Source organism: Mus caroli, unplaced genomic scaffold (assembly GCF_978045245.1).
Source record: "Mus caroli unplaced genomic scaffold, Mus_caroli_1 scaffold_13, whole genome shotgun sequence".
Classification (NCBI taxonomy): domain Eukaryota; kingdom Metazoa; phylum Chordata; class Mammalia; order Rodentia; family Muridae; genus Mus; species Mus caroli.
In genome coordinates, this window is record NW_028227268.1 from 99,880,771 (window position 1) to 99,900,750 (window position 19,980).

The window sequence follows — 19,980 nt, forward strand, 5'->3', positions numbered from 1 at the left end:
GTGCACTCGCTTGAAACCTACTCCGCTTCAACTGCAAGGAGTGGCATTTTAAATAAGCATCATCATGTCTCCTTGACCTCTCACTGGCACGTGACACTGCAGTGCTTGGACAGTGGCAGGCACTGTAGCATTCTTTTGGCTACAGTAAGAATGCAGGTGTCTTCTATCTCACCAGTGATTATTTCTGTAGTTTCCCTCTTCAGCCATTCTCCATCTTGTTCCTTCACGATGGAGTCTCTCATCCACCTGGAGCTTCCCGTTTTTCTGCCAGGTTGATGGCTAGAAAGCACCAGCATTAGGGTTATAGGCACACACAGCCATACTCACACAGACACACTCGCACAGCCATACTCACACAGACACACTCACACAGACACACTCATACAGCCATACTCACACAGACACACTCACACAACCATACTCAGGCATACACACTCACAGCCATACTCACACAGCCATACTCACACAGACACACTCATACACAGACACACTCACACAGTCACACTCACACAACCATACTCACACAGCCATGCTCACACAGCCACGCTCACACAGCCATACTCATGCAGCCATACTCATGCAGACACACTCACACAGCCACACTCACACAGACACACTCACGCAGACACACTCATGCAGAAACACACAGCCATGCTCACATAGCCACTCTCACACAGGCACACTCACAGCCATACTCATACTCACACAGCCATACTCATACTCACACAGCCATACTCACACAGACACACTCACACAGACACACTCATACAGCCATACTCACACAGACACACTCACACAACCATACTCAGGCATACACACTCACAGCCATACTCACACAGCCATACTCACACAGACACACTCATACACAGACACACTCACATAGTCACACTCACACAACCATACTCACACAGCCATGCTCACACAGCCACGCTCACACAGCCATACTCATGCAGCCATACTCATGCAGACACACTCACACAGCCACACTCACACAGCCATACTCACACTCACACAGCCATACTCACCCAGACATGCTCACACAGCCATATTCATACTTACACAGCCATACTCACAGCCATACTCACACAACCATATTCATACTCACGCAGACATGCTCACACAGCCATACTCACATAGCCACACTCACACAGCCATTCTCACAGAGCCATACTCAGACCTTTCTGTGCGTGCCAAGGGCCCTAATGCACTTAACCCACTCCACCATTTTTGCTGGCCCACCAGTGTTGAGTCTCATGCAGTCATTTTCCATCCTTATATTTCATCCACCTTTTCCTGTGCTTTTTCTGTGTGAAAATAACATTATAGGATTTGGGAGATGGCTCAGTAGATATTTGGTGCACAAGAAAAACGACCAGAGTCTAATCCCCAGAATCCGAGTTAAAAAAACCATGTATGATGTCTTGTGCTTGTAATCTCAGCAACTGGGGAGGCAGAGAAAGGCAGACTCCTTGTGGTACAATAACCAGTCATCTAGCCTTCCAGTGAGAGACTTTGTCTTGAAAAACAGTATGGCTAGAACCTCATTTGCACATGTGTGCAACAAACACATAATGCATTCATAGTTAAAATAGTAATACATAGAGAATATGAAGAATGAGCAGAGTCTCAGATATTCCCATGGATCTCAAGTGGGTGCACGTCGTGAATGTGGGAGAAGAAACATGAAAGGGGCAAAGCAGCTGAAAACTCAGCGCATCTAAGAAGTCCACAAACACCAGTTCTTCAGTGCATTTACAAATGCCTACTTGTGGTGACAGTGCTCAGACACAAAGCCCTGAGAAAGATGACTCATCACCCACATGAACCCCGCTCAGAGCCACTTACCAGAGCAGTGTGGGGTGGGATCGTGCTCAGAGTAGACCCTGTCAACACATGCATTCAGCAAGTTGTCTTGGAAAATAACAGAGAAAAGGAATATGCGTGTGCGCACATGCACATGCGTGTGCGCACATGCACATGCACATGCGTGTGCGCACATGCACATGCGTGTGCGTGCACACACGCTTCACCTCCGTGCACAAGGCAGTATTCTAACCTTTTTTGTGGATAAACAGGCCCATAGATGGAGGCTTGTCTAAGGGCAATGACACACACAAAATGATTCTGCCAGCTTCCTTGGGGACACTTACTAACCATCAATAACTACATGTAGCACACTTGAGTATACTGCCATAGTAAGCACTCAGAAAAGGCGCTCTACCTGGAAGATTTAGTGTTGGATCATGCTGTTTGCCCACCTGGACTATGGTGCTTTGTTCGAGGCCATTCTGACTTTTACCTCCCCCTTAATCTGCCTTCCTCTCTTTTCTCTGAATTGTTCTGAACCCGAGACATTCACATGGGTTAGCAGTCTGCAACTGTGTTGGAATTGTTCCGTACATGTAAGAAACATCTGAAACATGGCAGTTTGAATGTTAGTTATTTTGGAGTTATTTGAAATGCTGTTCTTACCTAAGATGAATATATTCTCTCGGTTAAAAGTTTAACAAAATTAACTCTTCAGTAAGAATTGTTTTACATCAGGAATAAATATGTGAAAGAAATCTTTGTGTGTATCGCTTTAGCCACAGGCATTGATAATGTGTGGAATTGTACACTTAGGGAAGGAAGCTGACTCCCTTGTCAATATTAGACTGTTTGTTTGTTTGTTTGTTTGTTTGTTTGTTTGTTTGTTTGTTTTAATAATACTCTAGTTTGTCTGATAAGTAAGTGTTATACTCCTCTGGAGTGGCTCTGGAGCTGGGGGCAGGGGAGTCAATGGTGTATTAAAGGTCCCCCACGTGACTCTTGTGTAAGTGAATTAGAAAGTAGACATGGTGATCTTTAAGTGGCCAGCACTAACCCTTCCCTACTAATGTGGTCAAGCACATAAAGGAGTCAGGAAAGCATAGACTCTGACCACAGAACTTGACCACGAGAGATTGTGGGTTAGGTTGTGCACATATCTCAGCCTTCAGGGTCAGCTTTGCATAAGTGCACATGTGTGCATTCTCTGTGAGAGGCAGAGTACTGTAAGAAGAAAGAGGCACTGTGACAAAAAGTGCTAACACAGAAAAGTCTAGGAGGAAAAGAAGCCAAACATGGGAGGCTACTTACAAGATTAATTTTTACATGTTATGCCCTCCAAAAGCCGGAATTGCCCATTATGAGACCTGTGGATTTGCATATGTTTTATTTTCCAGGCTCTAGAAGTACTTGGACTCTAATTGTCCTGATACCCTAAAGGATAGACATGTTTAAGTGCTCCAAACGAGTCAAAATAAGCAGACAGATCAAGGCAAACAAAAAATTAAATATGTCTCCTTTCAGCAAATATTTTTATTGACTTAGGAAAGCCACAGTCTATAATGTATAAAAGTAAGTTTCAGATTACCTAGTTTGCTAAACTGCACACTGAGCCATGAGACTACCCAACCCACCCTCCTCATTCTTCCTGCCAAGGTGGGCAAATATGGGATAGACTTATAGCAGTCTATCAACAGGGATGGGGCAGGATAGTTAGACAGGGCAGGATAGCATCCAGGTGCCCACTATAGTGCCCAACAGCACAGTGGTAGACATTTCATTAGGAATAAAACACTCCACACAGCCCCATTGTCTCACAGATAACACTGTACTTCACCTTCCTTTCACAGAAGTGAACATTCCATTGAATTATATAGTCACGATGCCGGTGGATGTGTCATTATGCCTATATTTTGCACCCACACATAATGAAGCGTACAAACTTCATGTAATGACCTCCTGATGTACATATCCTTACATAGGTTTTAGATCCTGAATAATATCTTTTAGAGTAATATATTTTGATCAGGTAAGTGAAACTGATTTATAGCTATTCAACAGTATTCTAGTTTATAAATCTCCTAAAATACATTTATCTGATCCCCATCAGTAAATGTTGACATTATATTTCAAGCTTGTTTTTTGGTTTTATTCTTCCTATGCAGTGTCTTTCTATGTGGCTTAGGCTGACCTCAAGCTTGCCACATAACCCAGGTTGAACTAATAATCCTCCTGCCTCAGGCTCTGAAATGCTGGGATTACAGAAATGTGCCACCACACCTAGCTTCAACTTTTTCCCCCTTACCATTCCAGTATTTCTCCTCTGATGTTCCATCAGTATCCCCTGAACATTGTTTTTGTGTGTATATCGGTTGCTGGACATGTCCATTTTCAACCTGTTAAGTTTTCCTCCAGAATTGTTCCAGCGTGGCCTCCTGCTAGCAGCACTTGGGACTGTATTCTGCTTGGCCACTGACAGCTACTTCAGTCAGGACAGTGATGTTGCAGTGATAGCCCCAAATCCCAGTGGCTTGGTTCAGAAGTTGTTCTTTATTCATAAAGGGACTTGGCTGATGGAGGCTCCATCTGACACTTGATTTTATAAGGCAGGGAAGAGACTTAACAGGCTCACGTGTGGCCAGGAATTTTTCTACATAGAAATGATATGCATTCACATTTAATGGACCCAAACAAGTCACTATCAGCCTTGAGTTCATAGTGTTTCCATTCCTACCCTTAGGATCTTAATGTCTGCAAGTGCTGACAAACTACAATATCCATTAGTCCAGAGATAGTGAAGTTGTGTCAACATTTTTGTTTTGTTAGGGAGCTTAGTGTACTGTTACATGTGTACTGGTCATTTGTGTTTCCTCTTCCCAGTCTTATGTTTTCTTTTGTTTTCCTAGACAGGATTTCTCTCTGTAGCCCTGGCTGTCCTGAAGTTTGCTTTGTAGACCAGACGACCTCAGAACTCACCAAGATCCACCTGCCTCTGCCTCCCGATTGCTGGGATCAAAGGCGTGTGCCATGGGCTCTTCTTCCCATTCCTAATCCATTTCTACTGCGCGTGGCAATACCATGAGCTTTTTCTAAAGATCAGAAGGACAGTTCTCTTAGTACTAGCAGCCAAGATCCAAGATGACTGCATGAGGTCTAGCAAGGACCTCCTGGTTGTATCATGCACGAGAACATGGAGGCAAGCTCAGCCAGTGCTCTGTAAAGTCTTCTAGACTAGAAAGCTGGACATACAGCACATACATGTAATCTCAGCATTCAGGCAGGAGGATTGCAGTTTTGAAGCCAGCCAGGGCTACACAGTAAGGCTACCTAAATAAAACAAAAAAAAAATTTTTTTCTTTTGGCTTTAAGGTGTTTATTACAATAAACAGAGAGGCAGAGAGAGGGAGAAGAGTAGAGAAGTAGAGGCTGGCCATGGCCACGTAGAGAGAGGGGGAGCAAGGGGGCCAGAGAGAAGCAAGCAGGAAGCAGGAGTAAGCGCCAAAAAATATTTCTTAATGTTGTCAGAGTGATAGCAACTGAATTTTGGAGGGAAGAGGTGTATTAAAATCATAGTATCTATTTTTCTATTATGTTTTAAGACTGAATATGTGTGCTTGTATTGCTTACATATATTTTATATTCTGCACACTAATCCTTTATTGGTTGTATGTATTATAAATACCTTCTTTCAGAACATGGTATTGTGTTTAATGCGCCCTTATTCATAGAAGGTTTTTTCCCCTTTTTCCTAGTTTTCCATGTTTTGAGATGGTATGGCTGACCTGGAACTCAGCAGCTCTCCTGTCTTTTTTTCTTTTTAAAACGAGGTCTCACTGTGTAGAGCTGGCTATTCTAGAACTAACTCGGTAGACAAAGCTGGCCTCAAACTCAGGGATCCTTCTGCTTCTACCTCCAAGTGCTGGAATTAAAGGCACGGGCCACTAAACCTGGCAATATGATCCACCAAACCTAAAGGAAATTCATTTAGAATATAATTATATATATATTAATTTTCCCCCCTTTATGCCATCTCTTTAAGAAATCTTTTCAGATCCTTTATTTACTATAATATTTACATTTAGAAGGGTATTTTAGACTTACATTTTCACACTTGGGTGAATGCAGTAGGAGGCCCTCACTAGACCTGATGCGATTATCATGGATCTTGGCATTGTGAAAGTAAGGTCTAATTCTTCTGTTTCCAGAATGACTTCGCTCTGTCTGTGACTCCCTTTCACAGTGATTAGCAGTGCTGCCTCTCACATCATCTATCTGTGCATGGGTAGGCTGTGCCAGAGATGATTTCATTGAATTAATTTCTGTGTTCCACTCTGTAATAGATTCATTAAGATTTACTTGATTCTGTGTTTGATAGCATGAGTGTGTATGCAGTACCCACAGCATCCAGAAGAGGGCACCTGAGCCACTGGAGCTGGAGTTCTAGACAGTTGTGAGCCCTTGACTTGAGAGTGCTAGGAAGGAAGCAAACTCCAGGCCCCTCCAGAAGCAAGTGCTCTTAACACTTGTGAAGTAAAACAGTGAGCACTGGCTGGGCGCCTTTAATCCCAGCACTCGGGAGGCAGACGCAGGCGGATTTCTGAGGTCGAGGCCAGCCTGGTTTACAAAGTGAGTTCCAGGACAGCCAGGACTACACAGAGAAACCCTGTCTCGAAAATAACAAAAAACAAAAAAACCCAAACAGACAAACAGGGAGCACTATCTTGTTTTGTGTTATTGACTATAAGATCCCTTTTAGCTTGTAGCCACCTCATATGTTTATTGTTTATTTTTTAGCAGTGTACATCACTTATTTAATAAAGAGTGTGAACAGACCACAGTAAGAAAACAAACTACATAAACTAAAGGGGATATGGAAGTAAAGGCTGGACAAAAGAAAGCAGAATCATGAGAGCAGGTTGTGGTGGCGTACGCCTTTAATGCCAGCATGTGGGAGGCAGAGACAGGCGATCTCTCTGAGTTTGAGGCCAGCTTAGCCTACATCAAGTTCCAGAACAGCAGAGAGAAAAGCCCTGTCTCAGAAAACAAAAAAAGAACAACAACAAAACCAGCAAACAAACAAAAAAGAATCATTAGGACCTAGAAGCTCAGAGGAGAGACTTCCAGAGGTATGATTCTAATAAATTGCAAATTTTTCAGGCCAGCGTGATGGCTCAGTGGGTAAAGACTCCTATCACCAAGCCTGATGACCTGAGTTCAATACCTGAGACCCACGTAGTGGAAGGACAGAACTGACTCCCGCAAGTTGCCCTTTGACTTTACTTCCATGCCATGCCATAACATTATATATATATGTATATAAATAAAAATTAAATTATAATCTTCTGGAATTAAATGAATACATTATAAGTTCATATGGAAAAAAATATCTATTAGGACCTGTTTGATGAGGAGAAACAGACTAGCTCTACTAGGTAAGAATGTATAATGGCTTGTCTGAATCTGACATTTGAGAAGCTGAGATGGGGGTTTTCTACAATGCCAGCCTCAACTACACAGTAAGTTCCAGGGGAGCCTGGGCTGTTGTGAAACCGTGCACAATCTAAACTGTATGAAGGCTGACGATGGTAGTGCAGTCTGGTGTTCAATTTCCAGAATCTTTTTTTTTTAAGATTTATTTATTATTATACATAAGTACACTGTAGCTGACTTCAAATGTACCAGAAGAGGGTGTTAGATCCCATTGCCGGTAGTTGTGAACCACCATGTGGTTGCTGGGATTTGAACTTAGGACCTTCAGAAGAGCAATCAGTGTTCTTACCCACTGAGCCATCTCACCAGCCCCAATTTCCAGAATCTGAACAGTGAATGACAAAGTCTTCTGACTTAAAGTCTGAGCAGCAGAGCTCTGCTGTGCAGCTGCCTTGCCGACAGGGAAGGCCACTCTCAGGGTGACTTGTCTGGAGATTTTTCTGAATTCTGGCTCCATGTCAAGATTAGAAGTGAGTGCATGGATGAGGTGTCCCCAGCCTATGAGCTGTCTGGAGACGTGGCTGCTCCATCACCAGAATCCCTCAGCTCATGTGGCATCAGGAAACGTTTCTAGCTGTGGGACATGCTCCCTGAGTTCAATCCCACATAACCTGTGATTGTGAACAGTAGTGCCATGCTCTAATCAAAGAAAAGTTAGATTCTCCTCAACCGGAAGGCGCTTGGGAGCAACAGGGGTGTGGGTGAGGAGACAGCCCAGGGAGAGAAACTTCACTTCAGGTGGGAAATCGGGACTCCAACCATGAATTTTAGTCAGGGACCACTGGTCCTTTGTTGGGCTGAGTCATTTTCTTGGGTATAGTTTTGGATATAAGGCAGCCTTCATAACCACACACAGTTCCCTAAGGATGGTACTACCTCTCAGAAGCTGGATAGACAGATGCCTGTAGATCTTGTCTTCTACCTTCCTTTTATTGTCTTAAAACAGATCTGCTCTGCTACACATACAAGCCTCTTGGATTGTTTTTAACTTTTAAAATTGTAATGAAAACAGTTTTAATAAATACAAATTTGAATATTGATTAAACAAAGTAAAACACAATATGTATAACTGACAAATCTCAGAGATGAATTAGAAATCCTGTAGACAAGCTCAAGAAAATCATTTAGTATATTGCAAACTTGGCATCTCACATGCCTGGAACCGCCCTTAGTGAACAGCATTAGGACAGTTGAATATGGAATTTGGAAAAAGATTGGGGTTATACCAGACTCCATATTTTAGGATAAAGTCTACATGATCAGAGAACTATACATGAAGGATGACAAAGTGGAAGGAAACTGTGCAAGGTTCACTGCATAAGATAAACAGGCATGGTGAAGTACGTGGATACGTGCTCGAATTTGACTTGCACTACTGACAAGAAACAAGCCTAGATATGCAGTAATACTGAAAGCAGGGAGCAGCAGCCAGAGGTGGGAAAGCTAACAGATACATAGGTAAGGCCATATGAACACAGAATACACCCAGCATTATTGCATCAGTATTTGCTGAGGCTCATTGCCCACTTAAACAAGTTGAGTTTGAAAAGGCATTCTGTCTTCTGAAAGAATGGTGATTGTCATAACTGGTATATTCCTACAGCGTTCTCAGGAAGACACAGATGAGGTAAACTTAACAACCATGCCTTATCTGTGAATACAATCCAGTAGAAAAATACTGGGAGGAAAGCAGCGTATCAATGTTCCATCTGCAGCTGTAGTGGTTCTATAAGTCAGTGGATTGTGTGCAGAACTCACGTCCGTGAGCTTGGCTCCTCAGAACTCATTCAGAGACAGGTATGACAGACAGCACACATTCGTAATCCCAGCACCACATAGGAAATACTTGAAGCAAAACTCCTTGGGAGTTTGCAGACTAGCTAACCTGATGCACACAGCTACAAACAAGAGACTCTGTTTCAAGGAAAATGGAAGATCATACCATGGTTACCAAAGCAAGGTCATGATCTCCACATGGACACCAGGGCACACTGATCCCTGCACTTGCATTCATATGCACACGCACACACATCATATACATTTTCTGTAAGATATGTTTTTATGAATGTCTTGCCTGCATGTTTGTGTCTGCACTGCATACATGTCTGGTTCCTGCAGAGGTCAAAACAAGGTGCTGAGTCTCCTGGAACTGGAAGGTCTTGAGCTTCCATGTTGGTGCTGGGAACCAAATCCAGGTCATCTGCAAGGACAGCCAGTGCTCTAAACCTCTGATACCTTGCCCCAGCCCTGAAACAAAAATTAGAAAGATAATCAAGGGACATCAATGGGAAGTAGGTGACATTGTAGTGAGTGGTTTAAAGCAGACAGAGGAAACAGTCTAAGTGTTGAATTGTGTGTCTAGTTAAACCTCCAGATACGTGAGGAGAAGCGTGAGGAAATGCCTACAATCCTGTATGCATCTCTCACTCTTCAGAGATGAAGGAAACACATGACTAGGCAGAATGAGCTATGGATCTGGGGAAGCCAGATCTGGACTGTTCTGAGAATCAAGAGGAAGGCTGGAGAGATGGCTCAGCAGTTAGGAGCACTAACTGCTCTTCCAGAGGACCTGGGTTCAGTCCCCAGTAACCATGTGTAATGCTCACAACCCTCTGTAATGGGATCTGATGCCCTCTTCTTTTTTCTTTTCTTTTCTTTTTTTTTTTTTTTTATTATGGTTGCTGGGATTTGAACTCTGGACCTTCGGAAGAGCAGTCGGGTGCTCTTACCCACTGAGCCATCTCACCAGCCCCCCTGATGCCCTCTTCTAATGTGTCCAAAGACAGCGACAGTGTACTCACACAAATAAAATACATAAATAAATCTTTTAAAAATATTTTTTAAAAAGACTAGAAGATGTTGCATTGGTTAAAAGTAGATTTTGACCTATCAGATACCTAAAGGTTATGAAATAGATTTATAAATCCCTATTTTAATTTTTATCTGTACTTAAACAGAGAAATATTTTAAGAAATCTTTAAAAATGGCTTTATTATTTCCCCAGATTTTTGCCAGCAGTACTCCAATTTTGTTCAGATGCTAAGGATCCAATTTTCTTACCTGAAGCTGGCCCTTGCCTAGCCTATAAGAGGTGGTATTTGATTTGTGTATGCTAGTGGCAGTGAGCAAACTCCCATGTGCTAATTCATTTAAAAGTATGCATGGATTGTGGACAGTAGTGAGGGGTGGTGAGGGTCAGTCTGCTGAAGTGCCAGCAGATGGTAACATCCCTGGCGTTTTCAGTCAGGTATACTTTTCTTCCCCTGGGGCCTGGAGCATCTGAACCATGCAACCTTCCTGAAGCACTGTCATTTTTAAATTTATTTTTGCTTCAATGCAGTGGTATTTCACCTACATGTATGTGTGCGTGAGGGTGTTGAATTCCCTGGAACTAGAGTTACAGACAGTTGTGAGCTGCTACGTGGGTGCTGGGAATTGAACCCAGGTCCACCACAAAAGTAGCCAGTACTCTTAACCACTGAGCCATCCCTCCAGCCCTTAAATCTCATTATTTTTGATGCTTAAATTATCCTAGATTTAGACACTAGGCACACGACTCCGTTTTTGGGTTTTGGTTTGTGTGGTTTGAGCGGTTCCAGACAAGCTAGCATGAGATGCTCCAAGCTCAGCCTGTTTTGCCTGTTTCTCTCTGGAATCAACTCCCCACAGAACACTAGTTCCTCAGAGTGAACAAGGGTTTGGAAACTGGTTCCTAACTAGGCTAGTTTCTATTTGATCTTTCAGTTTCCCAGCCCACTCTGTAGACTCAAAGAGGAGATGTAAGTGTGTAGTATTAACTTCTGTAGTTCTCAAAGCAGTTCACCTATCCCATACACCAGTGATGTGTGCTGCTGACAGTTCTGAACTCAGTCCCATCTGAAAGGATTCATTCAAATTCTCTGTTTTACAATTGTTACCTTTCTCTTAGTCAGTGAGAAATTTGGCTATAATTATCTGAAATGCAGCGATATATCTGCTAAAGCACTGGATGGGTCAGTCTTCTGTCCCTACCATGCTGGCCCTGCTATTATCTCTAGAGCTGCCCTCATTACAGAGCATCTTAACCCACCGGCCTTGATTACTCCTGGTGACACATTTTATATGAGGTGCCATCATCTCATCTGTTGATTTTGTGCTATCAATTGATTTTGAAGATGAAGGGGCAGTAAACAGTCACTGTCAAACTAAAGAGTGACTATTGACTTAGCTTTCATATTGACATAGCAATATTTTTTTAAAATAACTACTCCAAAAATGCTATTAGATTAAAAGAAGTAGGTTTTAAATATCTTGAGCTAAACACTGTGGTATTTGCATAAACACACACAGGACAACACCACAACATAAAATGAACCCACATTTATGCACACAAGTGATTTCTGACACAGGTGTCAGGACAATTCAGTGCTGAAAGGATGGCATTTTTACCAAATGGTGCTGAGAAGTCCTTATGTCCACATGTCAAAGAATGAACTCAAATCATTTACCTAGTGCCATATACAAAAGTTTGCTCAGGTCTTTGCATGTCAGCAGACATCTGTACTCAGGAAAGAATACAGAACTGTGAGTTTGAGGTGGGACTGGCAGTTTAAATCAGTCTGAGCTACACAGTAGTGCTATTTCAAGAAATAAAAACAAAAATTGACTCAAAATCAGCAAAGACTTAAATTTAGGGCCTAAAACTATAAAACTCTGAGTTAGCATTATTTTAACCAATGTATCAATTTTTTCTAATGAATCTTTTTTTTGTTCTTTTGTTCTGTTTTGTGTTTTTGAGACAGGGTTTCTCTGTATAGTCTTGGTTGTCCTGGAACTCACTTTGTAGACCAGGCTGGCCTCGAACTCATTAATCCTCCAGCCTCTGCCTCCCGAATGCTAGGATTAAAGGTGTGCGCCACCACGCCCGGCCAAATGAATCTTTTAAGCTTGAGATTCTTTACAGACCTTGAAATTTGAATTCTCAACTTCATATGGAAAAACAAAAAACCCAAGATAGCTAAAACAATCCTTTACCATGAAAGAACTTCTGGAGGTATCACTATCCCTGATTTCAAGCTATACTGCAGGGCTATAGTAATAAAAATAGTATGTGGTTTTAGTGTAGAAACAGACAGGTTAATCAATGGAATCGAATCAAAAACCCTGAAATAAGCCCACACATCTATAGACACTTGATTTTTTTTTTTTACAAAGAAGCCAAAGCCATACAATGGAAAAAAGAAAGCATCTTCAACAAATGATCTGGTCTAACTGGATGTCTGCATGTACAAGAATACAGACAGGTCCGTATTTATCATCCTACACAAAACACAAACCCAACAGTTTTATGACCTCAACATAAAACTGAACCCACTAAATCTAATAGAAAAGAAGAGTGGGAAACTGCCTTGAATACATTGGTACAGTAAACAACTTCCTGAACAGAACACCAATAGCTCAGGCACTAAGATCAACAATTGATAAATAGGACCTCATGAAACTGAAAAGCTTCTCTAAGGTAAAGGACACTGTCTATAAGACTAAACAACAGCCTACAGAGATATTCTACAACCCTACGTCTGACAGGGGGCTCATATCCAAGATATATAAAGAACTCAAGAAGTTATACAGCAATAAACCAAAATAACCCAATTTAAAAATGGACACAGAGCTAATCAGAGAATTCTCAGCAGAGGAATCTCTAATGACCAAGAAGTGCCTAAAGAAATGTTAAAAGTCATCTTGGCTCCGGGACTCCGCCGAGCTTAGTCTCTACAGGTCAGAGTGGGGACCACGGGGGCAGACGGCTTCTGGGACAGGCAGGAGCCACAGAGCCGCTGAGGCAGCACCCTTTTGGGGCCGCAGACTTCCGGCACCCTCCCAGCCGGAGGACAGAGACCTGCCCTGCAGAGAGCGCCATCTTGGCTCCGGGACTCCGCCGAACTTAGTCTACAGGTTAGAGTGAGGACCACAGAGGCAGACAGCTTCTGGGACAGGCGGGAGCCACAGAGCCGCTGAGGCAGCACCCTTTTGGGGCCGCAGACATCCGGCACCCTCCCAGTCGGAGGACAGTGACCTGCCCTGCAGGGAACGCCATCTTGGCTCCGGGACTCCGCCGAGCTTAGTCTCTACAGGTCAGAGTGGGGACCATGGGGGCAGACGGCTTCTGGGACAGGCGGGAGCCACAGAGCTGCGAGGCAGCACCCTTTAGGGGCCGCAGACATCCGGCACCCTCCCAGTCGGAGGACAGTGACCTGCCCTGCAGGGAGCGCCATCTTGGCTCCGGGACTCCGCCGAACTTAGTCTGTACAGGTCAGAGTGAGGACCACAGAGGCAGACAGCTTCTGGGACAGGCGGGAGCCACAGAACCGCTGAGGCAGCACCCTTTTGGGGCCGCAGACATCCGACACCCTCCCAGCCGGAGAACAGTGACCTGCCCTGCAGGGAGCGCCATCTTGGCTCCGGGACTCCGCCGAACTTAGTCTGTACAGGTCTGCTGACAGAGGATACTCAGAATCCCCAGAAGAACAACCTCTGAACAGAGACAACTATAACAACTCCAGAGATTACCAGATGGCGAGAGGTAAACGTAAGAATCTTACTAACAGAAACCAAGACCACTCACCATCATCAGGACCCAGCACTCCCACTTCGCCCAGTCCAGGGCACCCCAACACACCTGAAAAACTAGACCTGGATTTAAAAGCATATCTCATGATGATGGTAGAGGACATCAAGAAGGACTTTAAAGAACTACAGGAGAACATGGCTAAAGAGTTACAAGTCCTTAAAGAAAAACAGGAAAACACAACCAAACTGGTAGAAGTCCTTAAAGAGAAACAGGAAAACACATCCAATCAGATGATGGAAATGAACAAAACCATACTAGACCTAAAAAGGGAAGTAGACACAATAAAGAAAACCCAAAATGAGGCAACACTGGAGATAGAAACCCTAGGAAAGAAATCTGGAACCATAGATGCAAGCATCAGCAACAGAATACAAGAGATGGAAGAGAGAATCTCAGGTGCAGAAGATTCCATAGAGAACATGGGCACAACAATCAAGGAAAATGTAAAATGCAAAAAGATCCTAACTCAAAACATCCAGGAAATACAGGACACAATGAGAAGACCAAACCTACGGATAATAGGAGTGGATGAGAATGAAGATTTTCAACTCAAAGGACCAGCAAACATCTTCAACAAAATTATAGAAGAAAACTTCCCAAATCTAAAGAAAGAGATGCCCATGAACATACAAGAAGCCTACAGAACTCCAAATAGGCTGGACCAGAAAAGAAATACCTCCCGACACATAATAATCAGAACAACAAATGCACTAAATAAAGATAGAATACTAAAAGCAGTAAGAGAAAAAGGCCAAGTAACATATAAAGGCAAGCCTATCAGAATTACACCAGATTTTTCACCAGAGACTATGAAAGCTAGAAGATCCTGGACAGATGTTATACAGACACTAAAAGAACACAAATTCCAGCCCAAGCTACTATACCCAGCCAAACTCTCAATTAACATAGATGGAGAAACCAAAGTATTCCACGACAAAGCCAAATTCACACATTATCTCTCCACGAATCCAGCCCTTCAAAGGATAATAACAGAAAAAAACCAATACAAGGACAGGAACCACGCCCTAGAAACAACAAGAAGGTAATCCCTCAACAAACCTAAAAGAAGACAGCCACAAGAACAGAATGCCAACTTTAACAACAAAAATAACAGGAAACAACAATTACTTTTCCTTAATATCTCTTAATATCAATGGACTCAACTCCCCGATAAAAAGACATAGACTAACAAACTGGCTACACAAACAAGACCCAACATTTTGCTGCTTACAAGAAACTCATCTCAGAGAAAAAGATAGACACTACCTCAGAATGAAAGGCTGGAAAACAATTTTCCAAGCAAATGGCATGAAGAAACAAGCTGGAGTAGCCATTCTAATATCAGATAAGATTGGCTTCCAACCCAAAGTCATCAAAAAAGACAGGGAGGGGCACTTCATACTCATCAAAGGTAAAATCCTCCAAGAGGAACTATCAATCCTGAATATCTATGCTCCAAATACAAAGGCAGCCTCATTCATTAAAGAAACTTTAGTAAATCTCAAAGCACACATTGCACCTCATACAATAATAGTGGGAGACTTCAACACACCACTTTCACCAATGGACAGATCATGGAAACAGAAACTAAACAGGGACACAGTGAAACTAACAGAAGTTATGGATCAAATGGATCTGGCAGATATCTACAGAACATTTTACCCTAAAACAAAAGGATACACCTTCTTCTCAGCACCTCATGGTACCTTCTCCAAAATTGACCACGTAATTGGGCACAAAACAGGACTCAACAGATACAAAAACATTGAAATTGTCCCATGCATCCTATCAGATCACCATGGACTAAGGCTGATCTTCAATAACAAAATAAATAATAGAAAGCCAACCTTCACGTGGAAACTGAACAACACTCTTCTCAATGATACCTTGGTCAAGGAAGGAATAAAGAAAGAAATTAAGGACTTTTTAGAGTTCAATGAAAATGAAGCCACAACATACCCAAACTTATGGGACACAATGAAAGCATTTCTAAGAGGAAAACTCATAGCTCTGAGTGCCTCCAAAAGGAAACTAGAAAGAGCACACATTAGCAGCTTGACAACACACCTAAAAGCACTAGAACAAAAGGAAGCAAATTCACCCAAGAGGAGTAGACGGCAGGAAATAATCAAACTCAGGGGTGAAATCAACCAAGTGGAAACAAGAAAAACTATTCAAAGAATCAACCAATCAAGGAGCTGGTTCTTTGAGAAAATCAACAAGATAGATAAACCCTTGGCCAGACTCACTAGAGGGCACAGGGAAAGCATCCTAATTAACAAAATCAGAAATGAAAAAGGAGACATAACAACAGATCCTGAAGACATCCAAAACACCATCAGATCCTTCTACCAAAGGCTATACTCAACAAAACTGGAGAACCTGGATGAAATGGAGAAGTTCCTAGACAGATACCAGGTACCAAAGTTGAATCAAGATCAGGTTAATGATCTAAACAGCCCTATATCCCCCAAAGAAATAGAAGCAGTCATTAATAGTCTCCCAACCAAAAAAAGCCCAGGACCAGATGGGTTTAGTGCAGAGTTCTATCAGACCTTCAAAGAAGATCTAATCCCAGTTCTTCACAAACTATTCCACAAAATAGAAACAGAAGGTACTCTACCCAACTCATTCTATGAAGCCACAATTACTCTGATACCTAAACCACAAAAAGACCCAACAAAGATAGAAAACTTCAGACCAATATCCCTTATGAATATTGATGCAAAAATCCTCAATAAAATTCTTGCTAACCGAATCCAAGAACACATCAAAACAATCATCCATCCTGACCAAGTAGGTTTCATCCCAGGGATGCAGGGATGGTTCAATATACGGAAATCCATCAACGTAATCCAGTATATAAACAAACTCAAAGACAAAAACCACATGGTCATCTCGTTAGATGCGGAAAAAGCATTTGACAAGATCCAACACCCATTCATGATAAAAGTCTTGGAAAGATCAGGAATTCAAGGCCCATACCTAAACATGATAAAAGCAATCTACAGCAAACCAGTAGCCAACATCAAAGTAAATGGTGAGAAGCTTGAAGCAATCCCTCTAAAATCAGGGACTAGACAAGGCTGTCCACTTTCTCCATACCTATTCAACATTGTACTTGAAGTCCTAGCCAGAGCAATTCGACAACAAAAGGAGATCAAAGGGATACAAATTGGAAAAGATGAAGTCAAAATATCACTTTTTGCAGATGATATGATAGTATATATAAGTGACCCTAAAAATTCCACCAGAGAACTCCTAAGCCTGATAAACAGCTTCGGTGAAGTAGCTGGATATAAAATTAACTCAAACAAATCAATGGCCTTTCTCTACACAAAGAATAAACAGGCTGAGAAAGAAATTAGGGAAACAACACCCTTCTCAATAGTCACAAATAATATAAAATATCTTGGCGTGACTCTAACTAAGGAAGTGAAAGATCTGTATAATAAAAACTTCAAGTCTCTGAAGAAAGAAATTATAGAAGATCTCAGAAGATGGAAAGATCTCCCATGCTCATGGATTGGCAGGATCAACATTGTAAAAATGGCTATCTTGCCAAAAGCAATCTACAGATTCAATGCAATCCCCATCAAAATTCCAACTCAATTCTTCAACGAATTAGAAAGTGCAATCTGCAAATTCATCTGGAATAACAAAAAACCTAGGATAGCAAAAACTCTTCTCAAGGATAAAAGAACCTCTGGTGGAATCACCATGCCGGACCTAAAGCTCTACTACAGAGCAATTGTGATAAAAACTGCATGGTACTGGTATAGTGACAGACAAATAGACCAATGGAATAGAATTGAAGACCCAGAAATGAACCCACACACCTACGGTCACTTGATCTTCGACAAGGGAGCTAAAAACATCCAGTGGAAGAAAGACAGCATTTTCAACAAATGGTGCTGGCACAACTGGTTGTTAACATGTAGAAGAATGCGAATCGATCCATTCCTATCTCCTTGTACTAAGGTCAAGTCTAAGTGGATCAAGGAACTTCACATAAAACCAGAGACACTGAAACTTATAGAGGAGAAAGTGGGGAAAAGCCTTGAAGATATGGGCACAGGGGAAAAATTCCTGAATAGAACAGTAATGGCTTGTGCTGTAAGATCGAGAATTGACAAGTGGGACCTCATGAAACTACAAAGCTTCTGCAAGGCTAAAGACACCATCAATAAGACAAAAAAACCACCAACAGATTGGGAAAGGATCTTCACCTATCCTAAATCAGATAAGGGACTAATATCCAATATATATAAAGAACTCAAGAAGGTGGACTCCAGAAAGTCAAATAACCCCATTAAAAAATGGGGCTCAGAACTGAACAAAGAATTCTCGCCTGAGGAATACCGAATGGCAGAGAAACACCTGAAAAAATGTTCAACATCCTTAATCATCAGGGAAATGCAAATCAAAACAACCCTGAGATTCCACCTCACACCAGTCAGAATGGCTAAGATCAAAAATTCAGGTGACAGCAGATGCTGGCGAGGATGTGGAGAAAGAGGAACACTCCTCCATTGTTGGTGGGATTGCAAGCTTGTACAACCACTCTGGAAATCAGTCTGGCGGTTCCTCAGAAAATTGGACATAGTACTACCGGAGGATCCAGCAATACCTCTCCTGGGCATATATCCAGAAGATGTCCCAACCGGTAAAAAGGACACATGTTCCACTATGTTCATAGCAGCCCTATTTATAATAGCCAGAAGCTGGAAAGAACCCAGATGTCCCTCAACAGAGGAATGGATACAGAAATTATGGTACATTTACACAATGGAGTACTACTCAGCTATTAAAAAGAATGAATTTATGAAATTCCTAGCCAAATGGATGGACCTGGAGGGCATCATCTTGAGTGAAGTAACACAATCACAAAAGAACTCACACAATATGTATTCACTGATAAGTGGATATTAGCCCAAAACTTAGGATACCCAAGATTTAAGATACAATTTGCTAAACGCATGAAACTCAAGAAGAATGAAGACCAAAGTGTGGACACTGTGCACCTTCTCAGAATTGGGAACAAAACACCCAGGGAAGGAGTTACAGAGACAAAGTTCGTAGCGGTGATGAAAGGATGGACCATTTAGAGACTGCCGCACCCAGGGATCCATCCCATAATCAACTTCTAAACGCTGACACCATTGCATACACTAGCAAGATTTTGCTGAAAGGACCCAAATATAGCTGTCTCTTGTGAGACGATGCTGGGGCCTAGCAAACACAGGAGTGGATGTTCACAGTCAGCTATTGGATGTATCACAGGGCTCCCAATGGAGAAGCTAGAGTAAGTACCCAAGGAGCTAAAGGGATCTGCAACCCTATTGTTGGAACAACATGATGTACTAACTAGAACCCCGGAGCTCTTGTCTCTAGCTGCATATGTATCGAAAGATGGCCTAGTCAGCCATCACTGGAAAGAGAGGCCCATTGGACTTGCAAACTTTATATGCCCCAATATAGGGGAATGCCAGGGCCAAAAGAATGGGAATGGGTGGATAGGGAAGTGGGGGGGCGCTATGGGGGACTTTTGGGATAGCATTGGAAACGTAATTGAGGAAAATATGTAATAAAAATATTAAAAAAAAATAAAATAAAATGTAAACTCTCAAAAAAAAAAAAAAGAAATGTTAAAAGTTTATAGTCATCAAGGAAATGCAAAGCAAAACAACTCCAAGATTCCACCTTACACAGAATGGCTAAGATCAAAATCTCAAGCTATAGCCCCTGCTGGTGAGGATGTGGAGCAAGAGGAACACTCCTTCATCATTGGTGGGAGTGCAAACTTGTACAACCACTTGGAAATCAATCTGGAGGTTTCTCTGAAAATTGGCAATAGTTTTTTCTCAACACCTGGCATATATGCAAAAGATGTTCTATCATATCATGCGTGTTCCACTATGTTCATAGCAGCCTTATTCATAATAGCCAGAAACTGGAAAACATGCCTTTCAACCAAAGAATGGATAAAGAAAATGTGATTCGAAAAAGGGCAGGGTGGGAGGCTAGGTACGGCAACAACAGGGGCTCCAGTCTTCTCTGTCGATAGGAAGCTG

At 42.2% G+C, this 19,980-nt stretch overlaps 1 pseudogene; it reads left to right on the forward strand.

Moving 5' to 3' along the window:
- The first annotated feature begins 221 nt into the window (after positions 1-221).
- LOC147001577 (uncharacterized) overlaps positions 222-19,980 on the forward strand; it is a 57,661-nt pseudogene continuing 37,902 nt past the window's right edge.